This window comes from Bos indicus x Bos taurus, chromosome 10 (genome assembly GCF_003369695.1).
Source record: "Bos indicus x Bos taurus breed Angus x Brahman F1 hybrid chromosome 10, Bos_hybrid_MaternalHap_v2.0, whole genome shotgun sequence".
NCBI lineage: Eukaryota > Metazoa > Chordata > Mammalia > Artiodactyla > Bovidae > Bos > Bos indicus x Bos taurus.
The window spans coordinates 39,509,642-39,533,124 of record NC_040085.1 but is presented as its reverse complement, the minus strand read 5'-3'; the positions used below and the strand labels follow the sequence as shown (position 1 = coordinate 39,533,124).

Here is a 23,483-nt window from a genome sequence, read left to right as displayed (position 1 = left end):
AACAGCCAACAGGATGGGAAAGAAGGAAGGGGAGCTGGGTTTGTAGAGATGCTGTACATAAAACCTGAATTCTCTTCTGTATTTCTCCTAACTCCTATAGAAAAGCCATACAAAGCAGTAACATCTCACAGTAGCGCCTGCTAGGCTCTAATTATATCTCATGTAACATTTCACTGTATTTTTATTCCATTTTCTCACCTCAATTACCCTGAGTAGTGAACATTTTTCACCTTCTGAAATCCTTACCCTGTAACTTTTTATTCTTCTCTCGTGGATGGAGCATAAAGGTTTACAACATGACTGTTCCCATATTTCAGATTTTTCTTAGTTTTATGTATGAACTAGCCACAAAGAAATATGGGTTTTTTCCTCTCCCAGAGTTTCCAACAGCTAAGTCTTTTGGGGGGGGGGCTTCTCATTGTGGAGCGCGGGCTCTCTCTTTGCAGTGCACATACTTCTCCTGTTTTGTCACTTGGGCTCTAGAGCACTCACAGGCTCAGCAGTTACAGCACAGGCTCCCAGAACACGTGGGCTCAGGAGCTACAGTGGCAGACTTGGCTGCTTCACAGCATGTGGGATCTTAGTTCCCCAACAAGGGATCAAACCTGAGCCCCCGGCATGGCAAGGCAGTACTATGTTACACTAAGGTTCTAAAAGTATACCTTACCTTTCATTTCCTTAAATTTCCTCTTCCACTCTTTCAAAGTTCCTTCCTAAGGGTTGTCCTTTATCAAACTATAAGGAAGCATAACCTTCCAGTCTTTCCCAGACCCCTAAAACGTTCCCAAGTGTTTAAAACAATATCCCTAGTGTTTAAAATATGGCTTTACAGACTATAAATATGTATTTATGACATTAATAATAAAAATTATCTTTACAGTCAAACACAAGAATGGAAAATAAACAGTTTCTGTTAGGATGGTGAAATTTCCACTTTCTTTTCATTTTTAATTATTTTTATTACATTACTTGTGCAACAAAATGAGTACAACCATCCTTGGTTGAAAAACTGTTCATACAAAAATGCTACTTAACTCCCATCAGCCAATTCTCTCATGAAGTTGTTTCAGAATGCTGGTAAATTTCAATGAGCAGCCAAAGTTAACAGTCATTATAATATGCTATGCTATGCTAAGTCACTTCAATCGTGTCCGACTCTGTGTGATGACCCCATAGACGGTAGCTCACCAGGCTCCCCCGTCCCTGGGATTCTCCAGGCAAGAACACTGGAGTGGGTTGCCATTTCCTTCTCCAATGCATGAAAGTGAAAAGTGAAAGTGAAGTCGCTGTCATGTCTGACTCAGCGACCCCATGGACTGCAGCCCACCAGGTTCCTTTGTCTATGGGAGTTTCCAGGCAAGAGTACTGGAGTGGGGTGCCATTTCCTTCTCCAATGCGTGAAAGTGAAGTCACTCAGTCATGTCCGACTCTTAGTGATCCCATAAACTGTAGCCTACCAGGCTCCTCCGTCCATGGGATTTTCCAGGCAAGAGTACTGGAGTGGGGTGCCATTGCCTTCTCCGCATTATAATATATGTCATGCTAAAGTTTTCATTTCAAAGATATAGAAAGACATCCCACTCATTATGGTTGTCAAAAATCAGCCAGAGGACTTCCCTGGTGGTCCAATGGTTAAGAATCACCTGCCAATGCAAGAGACAAGGGTTCAATCTCTGGCCTGGGAACTAAGATCCCAAATGCTGTGGAGCAACTAAGCCTGTGTGTCACAACTACTGAGTCCATGAACCATAACTACAGAAGCCCATGTGCTCTAGAGCCTGTGTTCTACAACCAGAGAAGCCACAGCAAGGAGAAGCCCACGCACTGCAACTAGAGAGCAGAGTAGCCCTGATTGCTGCAACTAGAGAAAGCCTGAGAACAATGAAGAGACTGTGTACCACAACGAAGACCCAGCACAACCAAAAAACAAAAAATTAGCCAAAAGTGTATTTTATGATCAAAACCAGTGCAGTCCCATTATGGCAAACAGTTGATGAAGGGAATCAGGTTGAAACCACTAACCAATAAATGATTACTTTTTTAAGGCACCTCCTCTATAAGAAGGAACTTAGGATAGTTTCACAAACTCAAGAGTGGGCAAAACACATGGACTCACAAATGGGTCCAGTAATAAAGCAACGAAGAAAGAGTCAAGGGAAACAGTAACCTTTGACTAAGTCTCAGTTCCTTTACCGGTAAAATAAGAACAACCAACAAAGAAAAACAATACTGATCAGAGATGTGCAGCAACCCAGAGTGTTCTTTCCCCTTATCCATGTTCTCCCTATAAAACAGGAGGAGGTAAGTAGGTAAGGAAAATGAGTAGGCAAAGATAACCATAATCTGTTGAGCAACCTTTCCTCATACCCACACAGAAGGCCAACGAGTTTCTCCTATTCTTCTTTCACCTCCACACAAATAAACAGAATCCTAGGGGAAAAAACTTGAATTTATTCTGGCTTGTTTGTGAGTTTTTATTTATTACTACTGAAGACAGACCCAGAAATCTCTCCTTTCCTTCCCATGATTCCTTACTGAAGTCACAAGAATCCATTGTCTTTTGGGTCTATCTGCAGGAGTAGTAGCCTCTGATAAACAGCCTCTTAATTGAAATCCAGTGAAAACGCTACAAAGATAATGTTCGAGAGAAGTAGAGGAGGAAATAGCCTCTCCTGGCCTCAAAGGAGAAAAAGTGCCATTAACTCTGTATTAAATACCAATACACTAAAATAAGAGACATATATGTGAGTTTCACTTTGGAACAGTAAAAGCAATGAGCAAGAAGAGCTTTAAAAAAAAAAAGTTTTTTCTTTAAAGCCAAGAAAAACATAATGAGAAAAGAAACAATTGGTAAGCCCACTAGAAAGAAGCAAACACCCACCCAAATATCCGTCTTTTAGTATTACTTTGTAGAGTATTAATTAAAACTAACTTCTCTAGTAACCTGCTCAAAAGTCGAATATATACATGCCCACAGGATTCCTACAAGCCTGGGCCAAATTCAATTATTAAGTCAGTGTAGTGAAATTATTTTAGATCAATTTTATATATTTGGCTACATAAAAGTCCAACTCTAAAACAATGCTTTAAAATTCCAGAATAGGAAAAATGCTGTTACTCAAAAGATAACTGGGTTTCACTTATCTCTCTTCCTTTTATACTACCTACTAATAATCAAAAATCATTTTAATCAGTTATATAACACCTTAATTCTTAAAATCTAAAGGACAACGTCTAGAATATTTATAAAATGCCTAGGGGAAAATGTGACATTAAAATATAAAATGAAAAACTTCTTTTTAATGAATATTCCAAGAATAAAATTATTACCATACTGATCTTGAGAGTAACTATTTTCTCTTTCCCAACAATCAGTCATACTTACCTAACCTTTTCACTCTTTTCCATAATTAGCCTTTATCTTGTTTCACCTTCTAATTTTCTCATACCTCGACCAATCACAGTTCTGCCTAACCAAATACTTCTAAAAAATAAATGTATCTAGTTATGTATGTCAAACCATACTTGTGCAGATATAAATCTCTTTAAGAATGCTGCTGCTGCTGCTAAGTCGCTTCAGTCGTGTCCGACTCTGTGCCACCCCATAGACAGAAGCCCACTAGTCTCCCCCGTCCCTGGGATTCTCCAGGCAAGAACACTGGAGTAGCTTGCCATTTCCTTCTCCAATGCATGAAAGTGAAAAGTGAAAGTGAAGTCGCTCAGTCGTGTCCGACTCTTAGCGACCCCATGGACTGCAGCCCACCAGGCTCCTCTGTCCATGGGATTTTCCAGGCAAGAGTACTGGAGTGGGATGCCATTGCCTTCTCCACTCTTTAAGTATAACCACCCCTCATTAGTATAATCATTAGGAAATTATGTCCTGAGTAGATGAATCTGCTAGAGAATTAAAGTTTACTTTTTTAAACCCTACAACTAAGATTAAAATATACTTCATACTTAAATAAAAGCCACTATAAGGAAAAGAAATGAGATATAAATATTGGGAGAGAAGAAAAGGAAGAAGTAATTTTAGAGCATATTCTCACCCATGGACTCTTAGCACAGTCAAACACACGTGACACGTGAATTTAACCTTTTTGATGGCTGAGAATAACCACTGTATTTTTCTATGAAAAACTATGTCATCTAGCCCTAAGGATGTAAAGCCTAATGCTGCTATACTAAATGGCCCCAGGGTACTAAGTTTTAATACTGTATTTTTTGTCTCTTTCTCACAGTTGGTGTGTTCAGCTCTAGCAGCACCTTTCTTCCCTAACGTGTAATGTGCCTCCTTTTAAAAACTTATTTTGGCCACCAAGCATGTAAGATCTTAGTTCCCTGGCTAGGAAACAGGGTGTCTTAACCACTGGACTGCCAGGGAAGTCCCTTAATGTACCTCCTTTAATATGCTATGAGCTATAACCAAGTGAAAGAAACTATTAGTTGCTCAGTCATGTCTGACTCTTTCTGACTCCATGGACTGTAGCCCACCAGGCTCCTCTGTCCATAGAATTCTCCAGGCAAGAATACTGGAGTGGGTTGCCATTCCTTTATCAAGAGGATCTTCCTGACCCAGGGATCAAATCCAGGTCTCCCACATTGCAGGTGGATTCTTTACCATCTGAGGTGACTTAGTAAAATGTGGTGACTATGTTCCTGGAAGCTATAGAAGTACACTTTTAGGAAAAGTTACATGAATTTTAGGACTCACACTTAAAGAATACAGACTTTCTAGTCTATACTCAAGTTCTCAGCTATGTATACAAAGAAGTTTCTAAGGGAATTAAAACTATTAAGAGTTTCTATAGGCATAAAACTATGATTAGATAAAGGACCACCTTCATTTCATAATCAGGTCAAACGCAGCAGATCCAGGAGCAGTGGGTAAAGACATGTGATCTGTGTACTGAAAATGATCATTGTTCTTTAATTTGTTAAGAGATTGCATTATGTTTTAGAAAAGTCAGACTAGTTTGAAGATTAGCCCAAAGAATGTCTTTTAACTTATAAATGTAATAATTTCCAAACATTAAAGAAAAAAGAAATGCTATTTAATGTGTTCAAATACACAAAACAAATCAAGTTAATAAAGAACAATTTCTAACTAGGAATCTTGAGTACATCCCTAATACAAATAAATAGGAAGAGCCTATAATAAACACGTCAAATATAAATGCCTCTCAAGCAGTTTGCTCTCTGTTAGGTTAACCATTGCCTCGATGACTCTGATTCCATCAAATTATTTCTTACCAAACTATTTCCCACAGATGTTTGTGAGCCATGGGTGAAAATGATTCTCGGTAGTTATAACCCAACACTTTTCTGAACTTCACAAGAGTTACACCACATCAAAACTCAAGGTGGGCTCATTAGCAGACTTCAAACCTTACACACCTTACAATGCAAACCAGAAAAAGCACATCCCTGGCAATTTCTATTGACTGCTAATATTTCAGAAATTAATATAGTATTGATGTGACTCAAATTGTATTATTTTTAAATAAATTTTATTTCTACTTATTTTTTTACAGTTAACACACACGATTTCCAAAAACTACATGGCACTTCATATGCATTGTAAGTATGAAGCACACATTAATTAAAAATGCTATACAAAAATAACATTTTTCATCTATGAAAATGGTAATGATACAAAATTGTGATGCCCCACATTAGGTAAGTCCAGAGTAATAAGCTCTCAGGCCTTGTTGAGGGGACTGTACCACCTTTCCAAAAGACTGATTCTAAAATGTTCATTTATTGACTCTTCAGGAATAAATAATAACATCCATCAATCAAACCCTAAGGAATGAAGTTTCCTAAGGAAATAAAATATTTCAGAATTTATAGGAGCAGACATCTGAAATAACGTAAAAACAACAGAAGTGTAGTTAATTTGGGTGTTTTACAGCCATTAATGATTTAATTATATGGAACAATTTTCTCAACAATAAGTGAAGAAAGAATACTATTAACTGTATTACTTAAAACATACATTATACATGTATCTCTGTCTCCTTTCATATAATCACAGAAAAAAATGGAAAGAAACTTTATCTGAAAATAATGATTAACAGGAGCCTCTAGAGCTACAGTCCACGTCATTGCCAAGAGTCAGACATAACTGAGCACACATGCATGCACTCTCTAGGAAATGATTACTCTCTAGGAAATATTATATTTGGTTTTATTTTGTTCTTTATAATTTTGCCACACTGCTCAAATTAAAAAAAAAAAAAAACCCTTCACGTATGAAATAATCACATAAATTAACAAAAAACCCTTCACATATGAAATAAACACATAAATTAACTGAAAAAAACAAAACCAAATGCCTGGTCCATAATGCTGTGAAAAAATACTGCAACGGTGTTTAAAAAGGGCTTCCCTTGTGGCTCAGGTAGTAAATGCGGGAGACCTGGGTTCAATCCCTGGGTTGGGAAGATCCCCTGGAGAAGGGAAAGGCTACCCACTCCAGAATTCTGGCCTGGAAAATTCCATGGACTGTATACTCCATGGGGTCACCAAGAGTCAGACACAGCTGAGCGACTTTCACTTTTTTCACTGTTTAAAAATGTTTTTAAACAGGAAAATAGTTCATACTGTATTTTATAACAAGAGAATTAAAATATATATATATATGTTAGCATACAGAAGTAGAATTTAAAGGAATATACACAAACTGCCAAATTTATAAACCAAAATAGAGCACTTACAAGCACTTACACTTTGTTAAAAATGGCAAAACATCATTACTTTTTATAATGAATGTTTTATCTCTGTAAAAAGCTTACAATAATAGAAAGTCTTCCTAACACTGTTTAAATTATAAATGATACTTGCAAGGAAACAACCCAAGAGTTTAATGAAGTTCCATTAAAATAAGTAGTCACTGATTAAAAGTATATATTATATCAAAATTAATCATACTTTATCTTTTTACCTTAAAATATTGCAACTGAGTTACATTGGATTTAGAATGTTATAAAACTAGCAATCATACATACGCTGAAGCTATATATATACTACAGTCCTCAAAAATTAAAGTTCCTGCCACCCAACAAAGGTAATGTGACTATTTAAAAACCAAAACTTTTGTGCACAGCCTACATTACATCTTACTGAGCATACCAGAGACTATTCTCAAGTCTTCTCAAGTCAAGACTGTGTGTGTGTGTATGTGTGTGTGTGTGTGTTGCTCAGTTGTGTCCTACTCTCTGTGACGCCATGGACTGTAGCTTCTCTATATACAGAATTCTCCAGGCAAGAATACTGGAGTGGGTTGCCATTCCCTTCTCCAGGTCACTTACTCAAAGCCAAAATTAAATTCTCCCAACTATGTAACTGGTCATCACTGAACCCAGGATTTTATAACAATGTGGAGAATCAAGATAATTGTTACACTAAGGATTAAGTGGATCCAGTGTTTAGCTCCCTCAAATGAAAAATACCTGATCCTACACAACCAACAACACTTTAATATATTTCAGTCAATATCAAAAGAAAACCAATGCAAAAAAAAAAAACAAAAACCTAACGGACACAGCTTTTGTGAGCAGGGAAGAATGCCTCAGGTAGAGGAACTAAAATCTAAGAACTGAATTAAGGGCTAAAAATTAAGAATTCTAATCACAGATAAGACAGTGACCCAACCTAAATTTTGTCTCAACCACATATTGTTGACCACAAATGGAGACTTATTCAAAAGTAAGTCATAAAATGTTTGAAAAAAATTAAAACTTAAATTTTTAACCAAGAGAAAGAATTCATTTTCCTAACCTGGTCCACATATAGATAAATCCCAATGGCCCTGAAATCAGTACTGGTAAGTATGGCAACTAAGAAAGATTTAAAGCATGTTTAGCAATTCGGGGGGCGGGGGGCATTTTAGTACCTTAGTTTAATCACAGCTGAGTGCATAAAGAGGTTTATGCTGTCAGTACTGTCCTAACAAGAAAGGCACAGCTTAGCCTCACCCACAAAATGATTAAAAATGTGCAGTTCAAGAAAAAAGATAATGATAGCTATATATACAATAAGAGTATAAAATGTTATTCACTATTTATCACACATATTAAAAACTTAAATCAAAATATATTTATATTAAATATGTAAGCACAGTTTTAAACTGTATATATACTCTGTATTTAATCATTCTCAAGTATTTCTGTACTAAATACTTAGCTCTTTAACCATATTAGTCCTTACTGCCTTCATTCATAATCTTCACTATGTGCCCCTTTTTTGATCTCAGCATTTTTATCTTTTATTATCTGAAAAAGCCATATTATTGACATTCTTCATTTGGTAAGTTAAAACTAAGATGAAATTGTTTCTAATTTCTTAAACTTATGACACTGGGTAAAGTTAATGATAAGAAAATTAATGAAACAGCTTAACAGCACAGCTTGGGAATTATTAGATGAAAAAAAGCCTCCGGGGGTGGGGATAGGAGGGAAGGGAGGACAGAACTTTGCGAACAGAAATATGGCAGATTATTTAAATGATCTGCCCACTAAAAACTGAAAATGCTGAATTAAAAGCAACAACTGAAGTATTTTTCAGCTTGAAAATTTTATTTCATTATGTCATATCTTATACCCATTTCTCCCCTAAGTATTTTCACATTTGCATATAAATACTTAAACTTTTAAAAATAATTGTTTTTAAAGTCTTGGTGTATTAATTCTATCATTTCAGCATTTCTAGGTCTATTTCTATTGACTGATTTTTCTCTTAGCTATGGATGATATTTTCCTACTTATGTGCATATCCAATTAACACAGAATTCAAGATAATGATTCCTTCTAGGTCAGAAAAAGAACCTTTTAAGATACCAGTTGTATTTTTATTTCTTTGATGGAGTGATGGGTATAGTGTTTACTTCTAGTCTTTAAACCATATGTGACTCTCTATATATGGTGTAGTTCTTGAAAAAAAAAATACTGTAAAAACTTAAGTTAGATGCTTTGAAAAGGTTCAGTGGGAAGAAAAAGGAGGGCGGCAAGGGAAGGACAAAATTGTAATGGACACAGTAGGGAACTCCAGGGCTCCATCCACTGCACACACATACACATATGTACACACACACACAGGCTGGAAAAAAAATCAGAATTAATTTCTGCAGACCTGTGTAATCTAATAAAAATTACAACAACCAAGAAAGCTTAGCAAAGAAAGAAGCGCCTACACTGAAGTGAGCGAGCAATGTGGTGTTTCTAATTGCCTACCTACCATTCCCCACTCCCCAGTGCAACAAAGGCAGCAAGGATGGCAGCTGCACACCTGCTGAAGGCCAACAGTGCAAGGGAGCAACACAAGCCTTACTCTCAAAGAAACGTGAGTGAACACTATGACCTGACTGGCAGCTTCCTCAAAAACTGGCACAAGAAGGTGCTTTTGTTCTGCCTGACTTGGAGCACTCCCAGGGCAAGCAGCCCAGGGGAGGGGAAAATAGGCAGGATAACACAGAGAGCTAAAAGCCTGGCAAGTGAGAGCTTGAGAAAGGAGATACGTGGGGAGAAACGGGCTTTGTAAACTCTTACAAGGAATCTAGAAGTCCACAAATATTTCCAAGGCTGAATGCACACACAGAAAAGGACTAAGAAGACCCTAGACTTTCACCTCTAGCTGACCCTTAGGCTCCATCCAAACAGGAAATAAAGGCGAAGACAGGGTTGTAAATAGCCCAGCTAACACTAGAGTACCCAAACACAGAACCATCCAACTAAAAGTAGGACAGTATTTTTTTCTTTTTCTTTTATACATTTATGGTCTCCAGGTGTTAAAGGGAACTGGGTCAAAATACTAGTTGACCGCAAGGTTAATGGAACACAGACTTCAGTAACCACACATGACAAAGAATATATACATAACAAAAATAGTTTAGAAAAGACACTAAACAAACAACAATGAAATTAACAATAATCCACAATAAGAAGCAACAAAAAACCCTGAGGAGGGGAGGAATCTGATGTCTAAAGTCAATACATAATATTCAAAATGTACAAAAGATTATGTGGCATGCAAAGAAACAAGAATCCTTGTATAGAAATTTATTATATATATATTTTTTACCTCAATATTTCTTTAAAGCAAGGAAAGGCAAAGAAGGAACCATTATGTGAATGTGACCAGTAGTCACTTAGGAAATATGAAAGATTGAGGAAAAGAGTGCTATTTGATTAATAATTACTTAAAATGTGAACTGTGACCAATTATATAAACAAGTGAACAGTAACAGTACATGAACCAAGAACTTTCAGATTTACAAGCTGGATTTAGAAAAGGCAGAGGAACCAGAGATCAAATTGCCAACATCCACTGGATCATAGAAAAAGCAAGAAAATTCCAGACAAACATATACTTCTGCTTCACTGACTACGCTAAAGCGTTTGACTATGTGGATCACAACAAACTGGAAAATTCTTAAAGAGATGGGAACACCAGACCACCTTATCTGCCTCCTGAGAAACCTGTATACAGGTCAAGAAGTAACAGTTACAATTGAACATGGAAAAATAGACTGGTTCAAAATCGGGAAAGGAGTTATGTCAAGGCTGTATATTGTCACTCTGCTTATTTAACTTATATGCAGAGCACATCGTGCAAAATTCCGGACTGGATGAACCTCAAGCTGGAATCAAGATTGAGGGGAGAAATATCAGTAACCTCAGATATGTAGATGACACCAGCCTTATAGTAGAAAGCGAAGAGGAACTAAAGAGCCTCTTGATGAAGGAAGGTGAAAGAAGAGAGTGAAAAACTTGGCTTAAAACTCAACATTGAAAAATCTGAGATCATGGCATATGGTCCCATCACTTCATGGCAAATAGATGGAGGAAAAAGTGGAAACAGTGAGAGACTTTTATTTTCTTGGGCTCCAAAATCACTGCAGATGGTGACCGCAGCCATGAAATTAAAAGATGCTTGTTCCTTGGAAGAAAAGCTATGACAAACCTAGACAGTATACTGAAAAGCAGAGACATTACTTTGCTGACAAAGGTCCATCTAGTCAAAGGTATGGTTTTTCCAGTAGTTATGTACAGATGTAACAGATGGACCATAAAGAAGGCTGAGCACCAAAGAATTATGCCTTCAAACTGTGATGCTAAAGAAGACTCTTGAGAGTCCCTTGGACTGCAAGGAGATCAATCCAGTCAATCCTAAAGGAAATCAACTCTGAATATTCACCGGAAGGACTGATGAGTCCTGGCTACCTGATGAGAAGAGCTGACTTGATAGAAAAGACCATCGTGCTAGAAAAGATTCAAGGCAGAAGGAGAAGGGGATGACAGAGGCCAAGATGGTTAGATGGCATCACCAACTCAATGGACATGAGTTTGAGCAAACTCTGGAAAGTAGTGAAGGATAGGGAGACCTGGCGTGCTGCAGACCACAGGGTCACAAAGAGCTGAACATGACTGAGCAGCTGAACAACAACAATAAACAAGTAAAATGTACACTCTACCAAAAAACAGAATTGGCAAAGGACTTACATAGACCAGAAACGATACACAGCTGGCTAATGGGTTCTAAAAAATATACTCACCATTAGCCATGAGGGAAATGCAAATCAAAATCACAGTGAGATACCTATACCCACTAGGATGGCTATAATTACAAAATAAACAGGGAATTCCTGGAAGTCCCGTGGTTAAGACTCAACCCTTTCACCACCATGGCTCCAGGTTCAATTCCTAGGCAGGGAACTAAGATCCTCCAAGTTGCACGACGAAGTATAAATAAATAAAATAACAAACTTCAGTGAGGATACAGAGAAATTAGAACCCTTGGACATTGTTGATGAGAATGTAAAATGGTGCAGTCACTACAAAACAGGTGGTGGTTCCTCAAAAAATAAAAAGTAGGATTATCATGTGTGTTTGTGTGCTACGTCGCTTCAGTCATGTCCAACTCTTTACCGCCCCATGGACTGTAGTCCACCAGGCTCCTCTGTCCATGGAATTCTCCAGGCAAGAATATTGGAGTGGGTTGCTGTGCCCTCCACCAGGGGATCTTCCAAGATTACCATATGACCCAGTAATTCCATTCCTAGGAACCTATCCCAAAGAACAGAAAACAGGTATTTAAACAAAAACTTTTATGTCAGCATTCACAGGAGCTATTCACAATAACCAAAAGGTAAAAACAACCAAAACCCCTATCAACTGATGAATGGATAAACAAATGTGGTATATCCATACAATGGAATATCATCCAGTCATTAGAAAGAAATGAAGTGCTGATACATGCTACAACATAGATGGATCTAGAAAAAGTTATGCTAAGTGAAAGAAGCAGACACAAAAGGTAACATACCATATGATCCCATTTATATGAAATACCCAACCTAGGTAAACCATGGCGGTAGGAGGCCGATGAGTGTTTGCCAGCGGCTGGAGGGAGAGAGGAACAGGGAGCAACTGCTTAACAGGTTTGGGAATTTTCCTTTTGGAATGATGTAAATGTTTTGAAACTATATAAAGGTTATGGTTTGCACAACACTGAATGTAGCAAATGCCACTAAGTTGTGCACTTTAAAATGGCTGATTTTATATTATGTCAATTTTATCTCGATGAATAACTGATAACCTTTTATGAAAACAAGTACCCAAACATGTCAAGTTATTTTACTATCAATATTGACTGCTTCCCAACTAAAACAAAGTAACACAAATATTTCTTAAACTATCTGAAGATGTTCCTAAACCTTTCCCTAAATCACAATATTTCTCTAGAAAGAGAAGAGTGGTTTTACAGAAAGCTTCTCAGGTATAATTTACTCAAAGATTTATCTACACTAAAATCTAAAAGATATTTTTTGAAAGCTCAATGAGGTTTTTTTTTTTTGTCAATGAGGTTTTAAACTTACTCACCATGAGCAAAAAGACCAAACAAAACTCAGAAACTCAGCTATCCCAACTTACTTTGGACTTTATACTTAAAAAGCACAATACAAAAATTTCCATTATTTCTCATGATCACTTTTACAATATAGTTTCAAATGGGCTGAATGACTTAGCCAGTACTCACTATAAGGACTATTTCCCTTCTGACAGTCACTTCCCCTTGCTATCTGTCACCAAGGACTGAAACTTCTCTGAGCCTTGTTTATCTCCTGAACTCCAGTTAGTCTCCAGGTACCATAAGTTTTTTCTTCAAGAGGCACAAGTACTTGAGCTTGACATCCTGCGTCTCCCACTTATCAACAGTGTGAAAGCTGGTGGTAACCTTCCTTTTTTTGCCTCACTTTCTGATCTGTATAATGGGAATAACAGTTACACCTCAGAGGCTTGCTGTGAGAATGTGTCCAAAGCATTGAGCAAACTCTTATCATATAACAAACGCTAAACTGCCACCACTATTATTACTGCTCTGTGTTTTCACTAAGATTTTCCTAGGACAGGCTGTCACTGCCAGATTATATCCACTAGATTATGTCTGTACCTCCTCAACTGGCTTTCTTCATTCCTCTTTTAGTCCAAAGGATATGCACATCATAATCAGATTTACCTTGCATATATATACATCCTGTTACTCCCCAGCTGAAAAAACCTTCAATGTGTCACTTACTAGACATCAAATCTAATATTCTCTGCCTTTCGTCAGCCTCTGTTAACTGCTGTTCTCAAACTCTAGTGTACATTGGAATCATACGGATTGCTTGTTAAAAACATTGTTGGAATCTACTCCTGAAGTTTCCAATTCAGCAAGTAGCAAGCAGAGCCTCAGAATTTGCTTCATAATGAATTTCCAGGTGATTCTGAGGCTGTTGGTTGAGGAATTACACTTTGAGAAGTATTGCTTAAAATAGGACCCTTCTGCCTCCTTAAGGGCTTCCCTGGTGGCCCAGGTGGTTAACGAATTTGCCTGCAATGCGGGAGACCCAGGTTCAATCCCTGGGTTGAGAAGATCCCCTAGAGGAGTAAATGGCAACCCACTTCAGTATTCTTGCCTGGAGAATTCCATGGACAGAAGTGCCTGGCAGGCTACAGTCCAAGGGCTCGAGAAGAGTCAGACATGACTGACTAACATTTTCATACTTTCGTTCTGCCTCCTTAGTCTTATTTCTCCCTATTACCTAAACCGAATATACAACTTTCATTAGTTTTACAGGGTGTGCCCAACTGTCCTGACCCTGCTATAACTCTGCTGCCCCGAAATACTTTCCTGACTATCCAAATCATACCCATCCTTAAAGCCTGTGGTTTTCAACACCCCCTGCACATTACAATCACCTTGGGGAGGATTTTAAAAACTAGGAGTAGGGGAAGTCCCTGGCAGTCCAGTGTTCAGGACAGCGGCACAGGTTCAATCCCTGGTCAGGGAACTAAGATCCCACAAGGTGCACAGTGCGGCCCCAAAACAAAAAACTATGAATGTCCCAACCCTGAGATTCTGGTTCAACTGATCCTGGGACAAGAGTCCCCATGTGATTTTAATAAGCAGCAAAGTTGAGATCCCTACTTTACCTTCAATCTTCTTCCCATCAGAATTAATGAAGGCTCACTGAATTTTCTCCCCCCCAAATTCCTATAGTGCTATTAGAGTGTAACAAGTTTGCACTTGGTTACATATGAAATCATGTTACTCTCCACCTTTCATTTTAAATTCATTCTCAAGCTTGATCAATGATTATATCTTGAAGTTCCATCTTAACTACAATACTGCTAAGTCACTTCAGTCGTGTCCGACTCTGTGCGACCTCAGAGACGGCAGTCCACCAGGCTCCCCCATCCCTGGGATTCTCCAGGCAAGAACACTGGAGTGGGTTGCCATTTCCTCCTCCATAACTACAATACTTGTACAATGATAATACACAGTAGGAACTCAGAGTGTTTCCTCACCGATTGTGCATTCAAACTGAAATTCAGAGCTTTAAATACTTCTACTCTATCCAGTTCAGGAAACTATACTCCCTCCTTTTTTAAATACAGTTCTGCAACAAACTCATTTTGTTACTGCGAGTCATTTAACTCCTTCCTCCCCCAATAAATAAACTGAAAAAAAATTAATGTATCAAAATGCTGTGAAGAATAATAAAATGATTAATAGCATCATAAATGGCTTCATAGTTGCTTCCTTAGAGCAAATGGCCTTTTCTAAATCCATTAAAGACTGTTTCAAAACAGTTAAAGAGAATCAAAGCCCACATATTTAAAGATGCTGAAGCTCTGAATAGTTCTATGATTTGTTTTCTCAACAGATGTGCATCCTTCAAGCCCTGAATTCACCAGATGCATATTAAATTAATCTGTACTTTCAGTTTTACATAACACTCCACTCTAGTTTTATAAATATACCACTACATAAAGTAGAACTCCACTGTTGCTTTATGACATTAAATATTAACAGATTATCTCCACTGCACAAAGAAAAAATACATTAAGATTCATTTTAATGCAGTCAAATATGTGCTTGCTAAATATAGGCTATAATATCATTATTTTTGAACTGGTTGATTTCTATCTAGAATATGAAAAGTAATAAATTTGCTTATAACTAAAGATCCAGTGACACCTTGTATTTAAAAATACTAACTCAACACTTCATAAATTAACTAATTAATTTAGGATTTCAACTAAATACCTTAATTTTAATTCTGTAGTTATTTAACAGTCTACTTAAATTTCTTGGAAATTTTACTTCTTACAAAATCATTTATCTTCATTAAGAGAACAAACTGGTATATTATATCAGAAACAACTGGAATAGAAGTCAGGAGACTTGGGTTCCAGTGTGATTCATCAGCTATACAATCTAGATCAAGTCTCAGTCTCTCTATACTTAAGTAATCTCAGCTGTAAAATGAGAAAGTCTAACTAGACCATTTCCAAGTTTTCTTTTACTTTATGATTCCATAATCTCTGAAACTCAAGAAACATAAGCATTAACCAGATGGATCCTATTAAAGGCTAAACGAGCTTATTTATGTATTGATTGATTGGGAGAGCATCTATCTTTGGAAAACCTAAGTGCTTTCACACAAACAGATCGTTCCTCAGGTCTGTTTTATTCAACTAGGTGAAAAAGGAAACAAAATCCATCAAGCATGGAGTTTTTAAACAGTTTTTGCGTACACATTTTTTGCGTCATAGTCTAGATGACTGGAATATTTGGATGTCACAATACCAATTTAAGGTTAAAGCGTGTTGGAAAATAGGTGTCCTAGAAAACCAGGACAGGACAGTTATAAAGCCAACTGAAAGAGGATTCTAACAATTACTACTTGGGCTATGTGAGAAACAGTGCGTCAGGACAGCATTTTATTACTTTTAAAATAGTTATTTCCACTCTGAATCCGAATTTGAAATACCAGGCAGCTACAGCAGCACCTATGATGTCCCTTCTACTCAGACTTTGCCAGCTCAGGTTTCTGGATGGCCTTCAACAACTGCAATAGGAAGATGACCCAGGAGAGGACAGCCAAAAGCAGTCCGTATAGCCAAAACCTGCACGACGATGAAATGCAAGCGGCAAAAGACCTTAACTTTAGTAACAGTTCAAAACTCCTCAACTCAGATCTCTTATCAAGCCTCCTTACCACCTGCAATTGCTATGTGGAAAGTACATTTAGTTCACATTTCCTAATGCCCCATTACATATCTCAAAGAATTACAGCACCTGTCAATTAACACCTAATGACCCAGCATCAACCTTTCTGAAATGCAAACTCAAGACTGAACAATTACATCTCAAAATGTTAGAAAAATCTCATTTCAAAACCACCCCCAGGAATTATTTTATTCATTTTATTTCTAAAAAAGAAAAAACTACCCAAGAATTAGGGTGGTGGGAGGGATAAATTGGCAGAGCACAGAGGATTTTCAGGCATTGAAAATACTCTGTATATTATTACAATGGATAAATGTTACTACACATGTTTCCAAACCCGTAGTATGTACAGTACAAAGAATCAATCCTAAATTAAACTATGGACTTTGGGAGATTATGTATCAATGTAGGTTCATAATTATAACAAATGTACTACTTGGGTAGAGAATATAGATAATGGGGGAGGCTATGCATGTGTGGGAACAGAGAGTAGATAGGAAATCTCTGTACCTTCCTCTCAACTTTCCTGTGAACCTAAAACTGCTCTAAAAAATAGTCTTGGGACTCCCCAGTGGTCCAGCAGTTAAGATTCCAACCTTCTACTGCAGGGGGTGTGTGTTCAGTCCCTGGTAGAGGAACTAAGATCTCCCATGCTGTGTGGCCAAAAATAAATAAATAAAGTCTTTTTTAAAAAATACCACATTAACATGTTAGGATAGAAAATATTTTAATAAAACAATTGGACATCCACATGGGCTTCCCAGGTGGCCCAATAGTATAGAATTCGCCTGCCAATGCAGAAGACACAGGAGGCGTGATTAATCCCTGGTTCAAGAAGATCCCTTGGAGAAGGAAATGACAACCCACTCCAATATTCTTGCCTGGGAAATCCTACAGACAGAGGAGCCTGGCAGGCTACAGTCCATGGGGTCGCAGAGTTGGACACGACTTAGCAACTAAACAACAAGGCTGCTGCTGCTGCTGAGTCACTTCAGTCGTGTCTGACTCTGTGCGACCCCATAGACGGCAGCCCACCAGTCTCTCCCGTCCCTGGGATTCTCCAGGCAAGAACACTGGAGTGGGTTGCCATTTTCTATTCCAATGCATGAAAGCGAAAAGTGAAAGGGAAGTTGCTCAGTCGTGTCCGACTCTTAGCGACCCCATGGACTGCACCCTACCAGGCTCCTCCGTCCATTTTCCAGGCAAGAAGAGTACTGGAGTGGGGTGCCATTGCCTTCTCCAAAACAACAAGGCAAAACTCACTATTAAAAGAATACATTTAGGGATGTCCCCTGGTAATCCAGTGGCTAAGACTCCGTGCTTCCAATGCAGTGGGCTTGGATTCGATCCCTGATCAGGGAAAAAAAGAGATCCTACATGTCATGAGGTGAGGCCAAAAGATGGAAAATAAATAAAGAAAAAAAGAATAAGTTTAAGTGGATTCATCAGTAAATTAAAAAAATCTTCTTCCAGAAGAAGCTTCTCTTCCAGTTGTAACAGAGGGAAAAAAGGATTTATTATATATCTCCATAATCCATTTTTTTTAGCAGCTTCCACCCATAAGTGGCAAGCAGTAATGACAAGAATGATTTATTAAGCAAATGATAACAAAGATGTAGGAAGGTATATAATGTTCAGATAGTTTGAAATAACAATTACTTTTAACCAACCTCTGAGATCTTTCTGTGTAACTCAATATAAATGCAAGTTCTTTTAGCTACATGTTCACTGATACAACTGAAATTATATAACCTACATCTACTGAGGGGTTTGATTTTTGAAAAAAAAAAAATCTGATGAATTCAAAGCCACAAAACATGAAGGGGTGAGGGAATAGGAATCTGAAACAGATGGCATCTCTTTTAATTTTTTTTCCCGAGTCCATCTTGAACAAAATCTCAATAATGTCAAAATCCAATTTAGCTCTCCAAATAATTAACCTACAAAACATAAAATGCTAATTTTGAAGTAAATTCTTTTTTTTTTCTTCCCAGCTTCTATATTAGGCAGAAATGAGTAGAGACAAGTTAGATGTTAAATAGAGAAAAACTATCCTTCCACAAATTCTAAAGTTCTTTCATGAAAATCTACTTTCATTTATCTGAGGCCACTGAAGCAGTTTCTATCAAGACTGGTGAGAATAAAGTCTGTCTATGATATCAGCCTTTTTTTTCTGTATACGATGATTATTTATCCTTACTAGAGACCAAATCATAGCTCCAAAGAGAAATAAGCTCTAAAATAGAAACAAGCTCTGGAAGAATACTCATTTGGTTTGAGTAAAGCATTGCCTGGCATTTCTGAAACATTTCCACAGTAATTCACTTCTGGTTTGGCAACACCAATAAAGTTAACTGTACTTTGTTCATTATATATTCTAGTATGCTATATAAACCTTCCCCATCTTTCCTAAGGCTTTCTGAGATCATCCAAGAGACAGACGTTAAAGGAAGGTTTAGTCATTTTTAGATTTCCTGACAAGCAAATTCCATAAATGACAACTGCAAACATTCGTGGAATGGCCACATACATTGTTTAAGTGGAAAAGGTCATTGAGAAAAGTATCACATGTAACAGTCTCTACTACTGCCCACATTTCTGATATATCTTTTTACAGCTAGTATCCTATGTCTTATACCAAAATAAATTATTTAAGTTTTATGAGAAGATAGAGAAAAAAAAATGAGAGCTTCTCATGGCTTTACCAAAGCAAGATAATATGATCTCAACTTTAAGATTCAAAGATGCTGAAAAATAATGATCCAGGAAAACCGTTAAATGTTTAGATATATAGTAAAGACTTTACAATCTCAGAAAAGCCATTTAGAAAGGTGAATAACCTTACAAAAAGTCCACGACGATAGTAAAAACATAATTTCAATTCTTTAAAAAATAGTATAAGTATCTTATCAATAATTTAAAATATATCCATCCAGTTATCAATTTGACCAATATCTATTGGGTGCCTATTATGTAGCTGCAGTGACGGATAAAATTTTAAATAGTATTTCTACCTCAACGAGCATGCAACATAGCTGGACAGTTTTATTTAAAAAAAAAAATTCAACTTTGTTTAAGAAAAACACAAAGAAGAAATATATTTGAAAATTCTCTCAAAATTATGGAAAACCTATAAACTTCTCTAAAAAGTAATACTGAATTACACATTTTGTAACCACTTTTCACACACAAAAAAACTATTATTAAAGCAAGTTATTTGATTTATCTGTTGAGTATAAAGTACATTTAAAAATTAAAAATTACCAGGAATTCCCTGGTGATCCCATAGTTAGGACTTCGTACTTTACTGCAGGGATAGAAGTTTGATCCCTGGTCAGGGAACTAAGGGCTTCCCAGGTGGCTCAGTCGTTAAGAAGCTGCCTGCTAACGCAGGAGACATGAAGTTCAATCCCTGGGTCGGGAAGACCTCTGGAGGAGGAAATGGCAAACAACTCCAGCATTCTTGCCTGGAGAATCCCATGGACAGAGTCTGGAGAGCTACTGTCCATGAGGTCACAAAGAGTCCAACACAACTAAACACCCATGCACAGGGAACAAGATCCTGTAGGCCACTCTGCATAACCTCCCCCACCCCTCAAAATTACTAATTTTAAGTTACACCAAAAAGCAAACTACATGAGCTCAAAATCTGACATACAACAGGTTACAAATTAACTATCATTTTAAAATCTACAAAACAAATTAACAAAGATTTCATGTTTCTGAGATATATTTCTACATCATCATCACAAAAGACTTAAGGGCAGAGCTTCATTCCATTTCACTTATTTTACATATATTACACATATCTAAGTTTTGCAAACAGTTTAACTCCAAGATGAGTCATGGCTCCTTGTGTTGATTTTATTCTTAAAATTACAACTACTTTCTATTTTATGCCCCAATTTTAATTCTCTCCAGAAATATGTGATGTTAATTAAGATTTATATACATTATAAATTTTACAATGTTTTACTTATCAATCCATACTATACACATCACAAATCTGAAAAAAAAAAAAACTCTGAAACATTCTTGGTTATTTCAGTTAATGCACACATTCTGCTTTATTTTTCAGAGTTTTAAGAAACTACTAACAACTGAGTTTCACGCTACTTATGATCAATATCTAGAAGCTAATCAAAGTCCTGCTGTGTATACATGATTTGGAACATCATCCAGTTCTTCTCCTATCTCAAACCTCATTCCACAAAACTGGGCTGCCCTGACTGTGTAAGATTATTCATAATTCATCTTTCAAATGGAAGGTGCTTTCATTTAAAGCTATTATTTAAATACATTAACCCCCCCTTTTATAAAACTGATTAGAATTCTAACTCATATTACATATGGAGAAACTGAATCTCTGCTAGGTTCCATGACTTAACCCAAGGTCAGCAACTATCCAGAGGCAGTCCTGGTTCAATCCCAGATTTGCCTAACCTCAAAGCCAATACTTCCACTTGACCACAATTATCTCCTTAAAAGATTAAGAGATAGGCTCAAAAGCAGGGAACCTTGTCTCTCTCTCTCTTTGAACGTTCACGTCTCTATTCTGATACATCTATAACCACAAAGAACCTACAACTCAGTCTCTGATCGAAATATAAATGAAGAGGATCTTTCTGCTTCATTTAAACTAGGGCAAGCTAACTGGCAGGTAAGAAAGATGTTGGCAAAGGCTTGCCTCAACATGTCTCGCTTAGACCTCTATGTTTTGAAGGTCCCCCAACTCTGTTTGTTATAAACATGCATACCTACTAAACAAGGATATGCCAGACTAGACTCTAGGTTGGTGCTTTTCAGGCTTGCACTTTTCTAAAATTCAGACCAGACTTAATACTGATCTAGGAGACTTGGTTGACTATGTCAATCTGGCACTTCCCAAACATTCGAAGCATCATTTATGGGAAACAAACCCAGTTCCACCCTCTTTTCTTTTACTCTGTGATGCTTGCACCACTTGGGGAGTGAGGGACCGCTCCTGTAAAGATACTGGGGCTAGAGAGCAGTAAAGGAAGAAGTGGGGGAAGCGCACGGAAGTTGTGAGGAGGGAGGTCTCCTAACCCACTCTACTGCCCTAGCTCTGCCAAGGGCGGCTCCCCGCGGTGCCCAGCCGACTCACAACCCCCACAACCCTAGAAGCCGGGCTCTATCCCAGCGAGGTGGGCAGAAGAGTCGGGCAATGGAAGTATGCGATTGCCCCATCTACCCCGCCAGGGTCCGGGCTCTCCTTTTGGACCCAGAGGATGCCCCCCTCTTTCAGAGATAACCCTCCAGGTGGCAAACTCCCGGTCCACATCGGCCGAAGTCTTCAGTATACGAGGGGGCGCCTCCTCCGCAACCTCGACCGGACCGCCCGAAACTCTCCGTCAGCCGTGACCCCCCAACCCTTCCATTCCACCTCCGCAACCCTCTACAGTTACACACGCCGGCCTCCGCCCCACCCAGTATCTCCGCGCTCCCCTCCGCGATTTGGAGAAGGGGGCCCCCCACAAGCCCCCAGATACACACACACTCTCAGGCTCCAGCCTCCTGGACCCCGTCGAAGACGGAGCGCGTACCTGGTCTGGCCGTGCTTCGGGACTCAGATGGGGCGGGCGCAGTCCCCTCCCGGAGGCGCCGAGTGCTTCTCTACCCACCCGCAGCGTTGGCTTCTCTCTTCCCAGGAAAGGGAGGGAGGAGAGGCGCGGGAGGGGAGGGGTAAGGCGAGGAGCCGAGGGGCGGCTGAAGCCGATCCGGAACCTCTAGCGCTGGCCCCACCCTCGGCCCAGCGCAGAGCACCCTGGCCCTCCCGATAGGACAAACTTAAAGCCGGCAGTGAGAAGGGGACAACACCACTTCCGGGTCATCCCCGCCATCGCCCCTCCTTAGCAACCGCGTGGGGTTGCTAAGCGGAAGCGCCTTCAAAGACAACCGTCCCCATTACTTCTGGGACCATCAGGAGGTAACTGGGAACGTATGCTCCACTTGGGTAATACACTCTTACCTTCTGCTCCTGGTCTTGAACGGAGAACCAGCTTCGCTGCCAAAGTCACGAAGCCAATTCTGCTTTTCCCTTCGCTTGTATTCCCCCTACGAGCCCCCAGCCACGATTTACTCCTTGTTCCTCCCTCCCTGAATCCCGGGCGAACCTATTGACTCCTCCTAAGGCTCTCTCAGGTCCCTCCAGGGAGTTACTTTCTGGCGGTTTAGCAAGCATCTCCCTCTCGTGGATTTTCAGTTATGTTTCAACTGGGCTTTTGAATTTCTTCCGTTATAAAACCTTTTTCATGCACTTCGTTCCCACGTGACAAGCCCCTGAAACCCAATGGTGAGAAAGTTTCACCCATCTTCTCTTTTGTAAGGTTTGCACTTGCTTGTGTATAACCTGGAAATAATTAATTCTTAAAAGAAACAATGAGAAGAGGCCAAAGGAAGCCGCTAATCAAATTTGGGAAGGAGGAAGACATTTAATCTACTCAGAGTAAACTTTCATTCGTGTACTGTGGACAAGAAAAGTTAACAAGAGACCTCATATAGCCTTGTGCTGAAGTGATCTGAGTTTGAAATATATTGGGTAAACCACTTCTTGGAGCAAAAGCCATCTACATAATTAATCCTCTTTTTAGAAAAATGACCTATATGTTTATGGCAGTTAAATATTCAGAGACGTGTAATCGGGCATTCAGAGAAAAACGAGTGAACATTTTGGCTTAACTTTCCCATCTTGAACAGATCTGCTTAAAAGCAGTAAAGCTTAATCAGTTCAGTTCAGTCTCTCAGTCATGTCCGACTCTGCGACCCCATGAACTGCAGCACGCCAGGCCTCCCCATCCATCACCAACTCCCGGAGTTCACTCAAACTCATGTCCATCGAGTTGGTGATGCCATCCAGCCATCTCATCCTCTGTCATCCCCTTCTCCTCCTGCCCCCAAGCCCTTCC

General features: G+C 38.7%; 1 protein-coding gene across 8 annotated transcripts in view; it reads right to left on the bottom strand.

Annotated features, from left to right (window-relative positions):
* The window catches only part of CSNK1G1 (casein kinase 1 gamma 1), a 155,139-nt gene extending 132,783 nt beyond the window's left edge, over positions 1-22,356 (bottom strand). For 5 of the 8 annotated variants that reach the window (XM_027553769.1, XM_027553771.1, XM_027553768.1 and 2 more), the window contains exon 1: positions 22,122-22,228. The gene's annotated coding sequence lies outside the window, so the exon portion shown is untranslated. Of the gene's footprint in view, positions 1-22,121 lie in introns of all 8 variants that reach the window. The other 3 variants (XM_027553767.1, XM_027553766.1, XM_027553772.1) reach the window with 2 other exon arrangements.
* Positions 22,357-23,483: the final 1,127 nt, after the last annotated feature.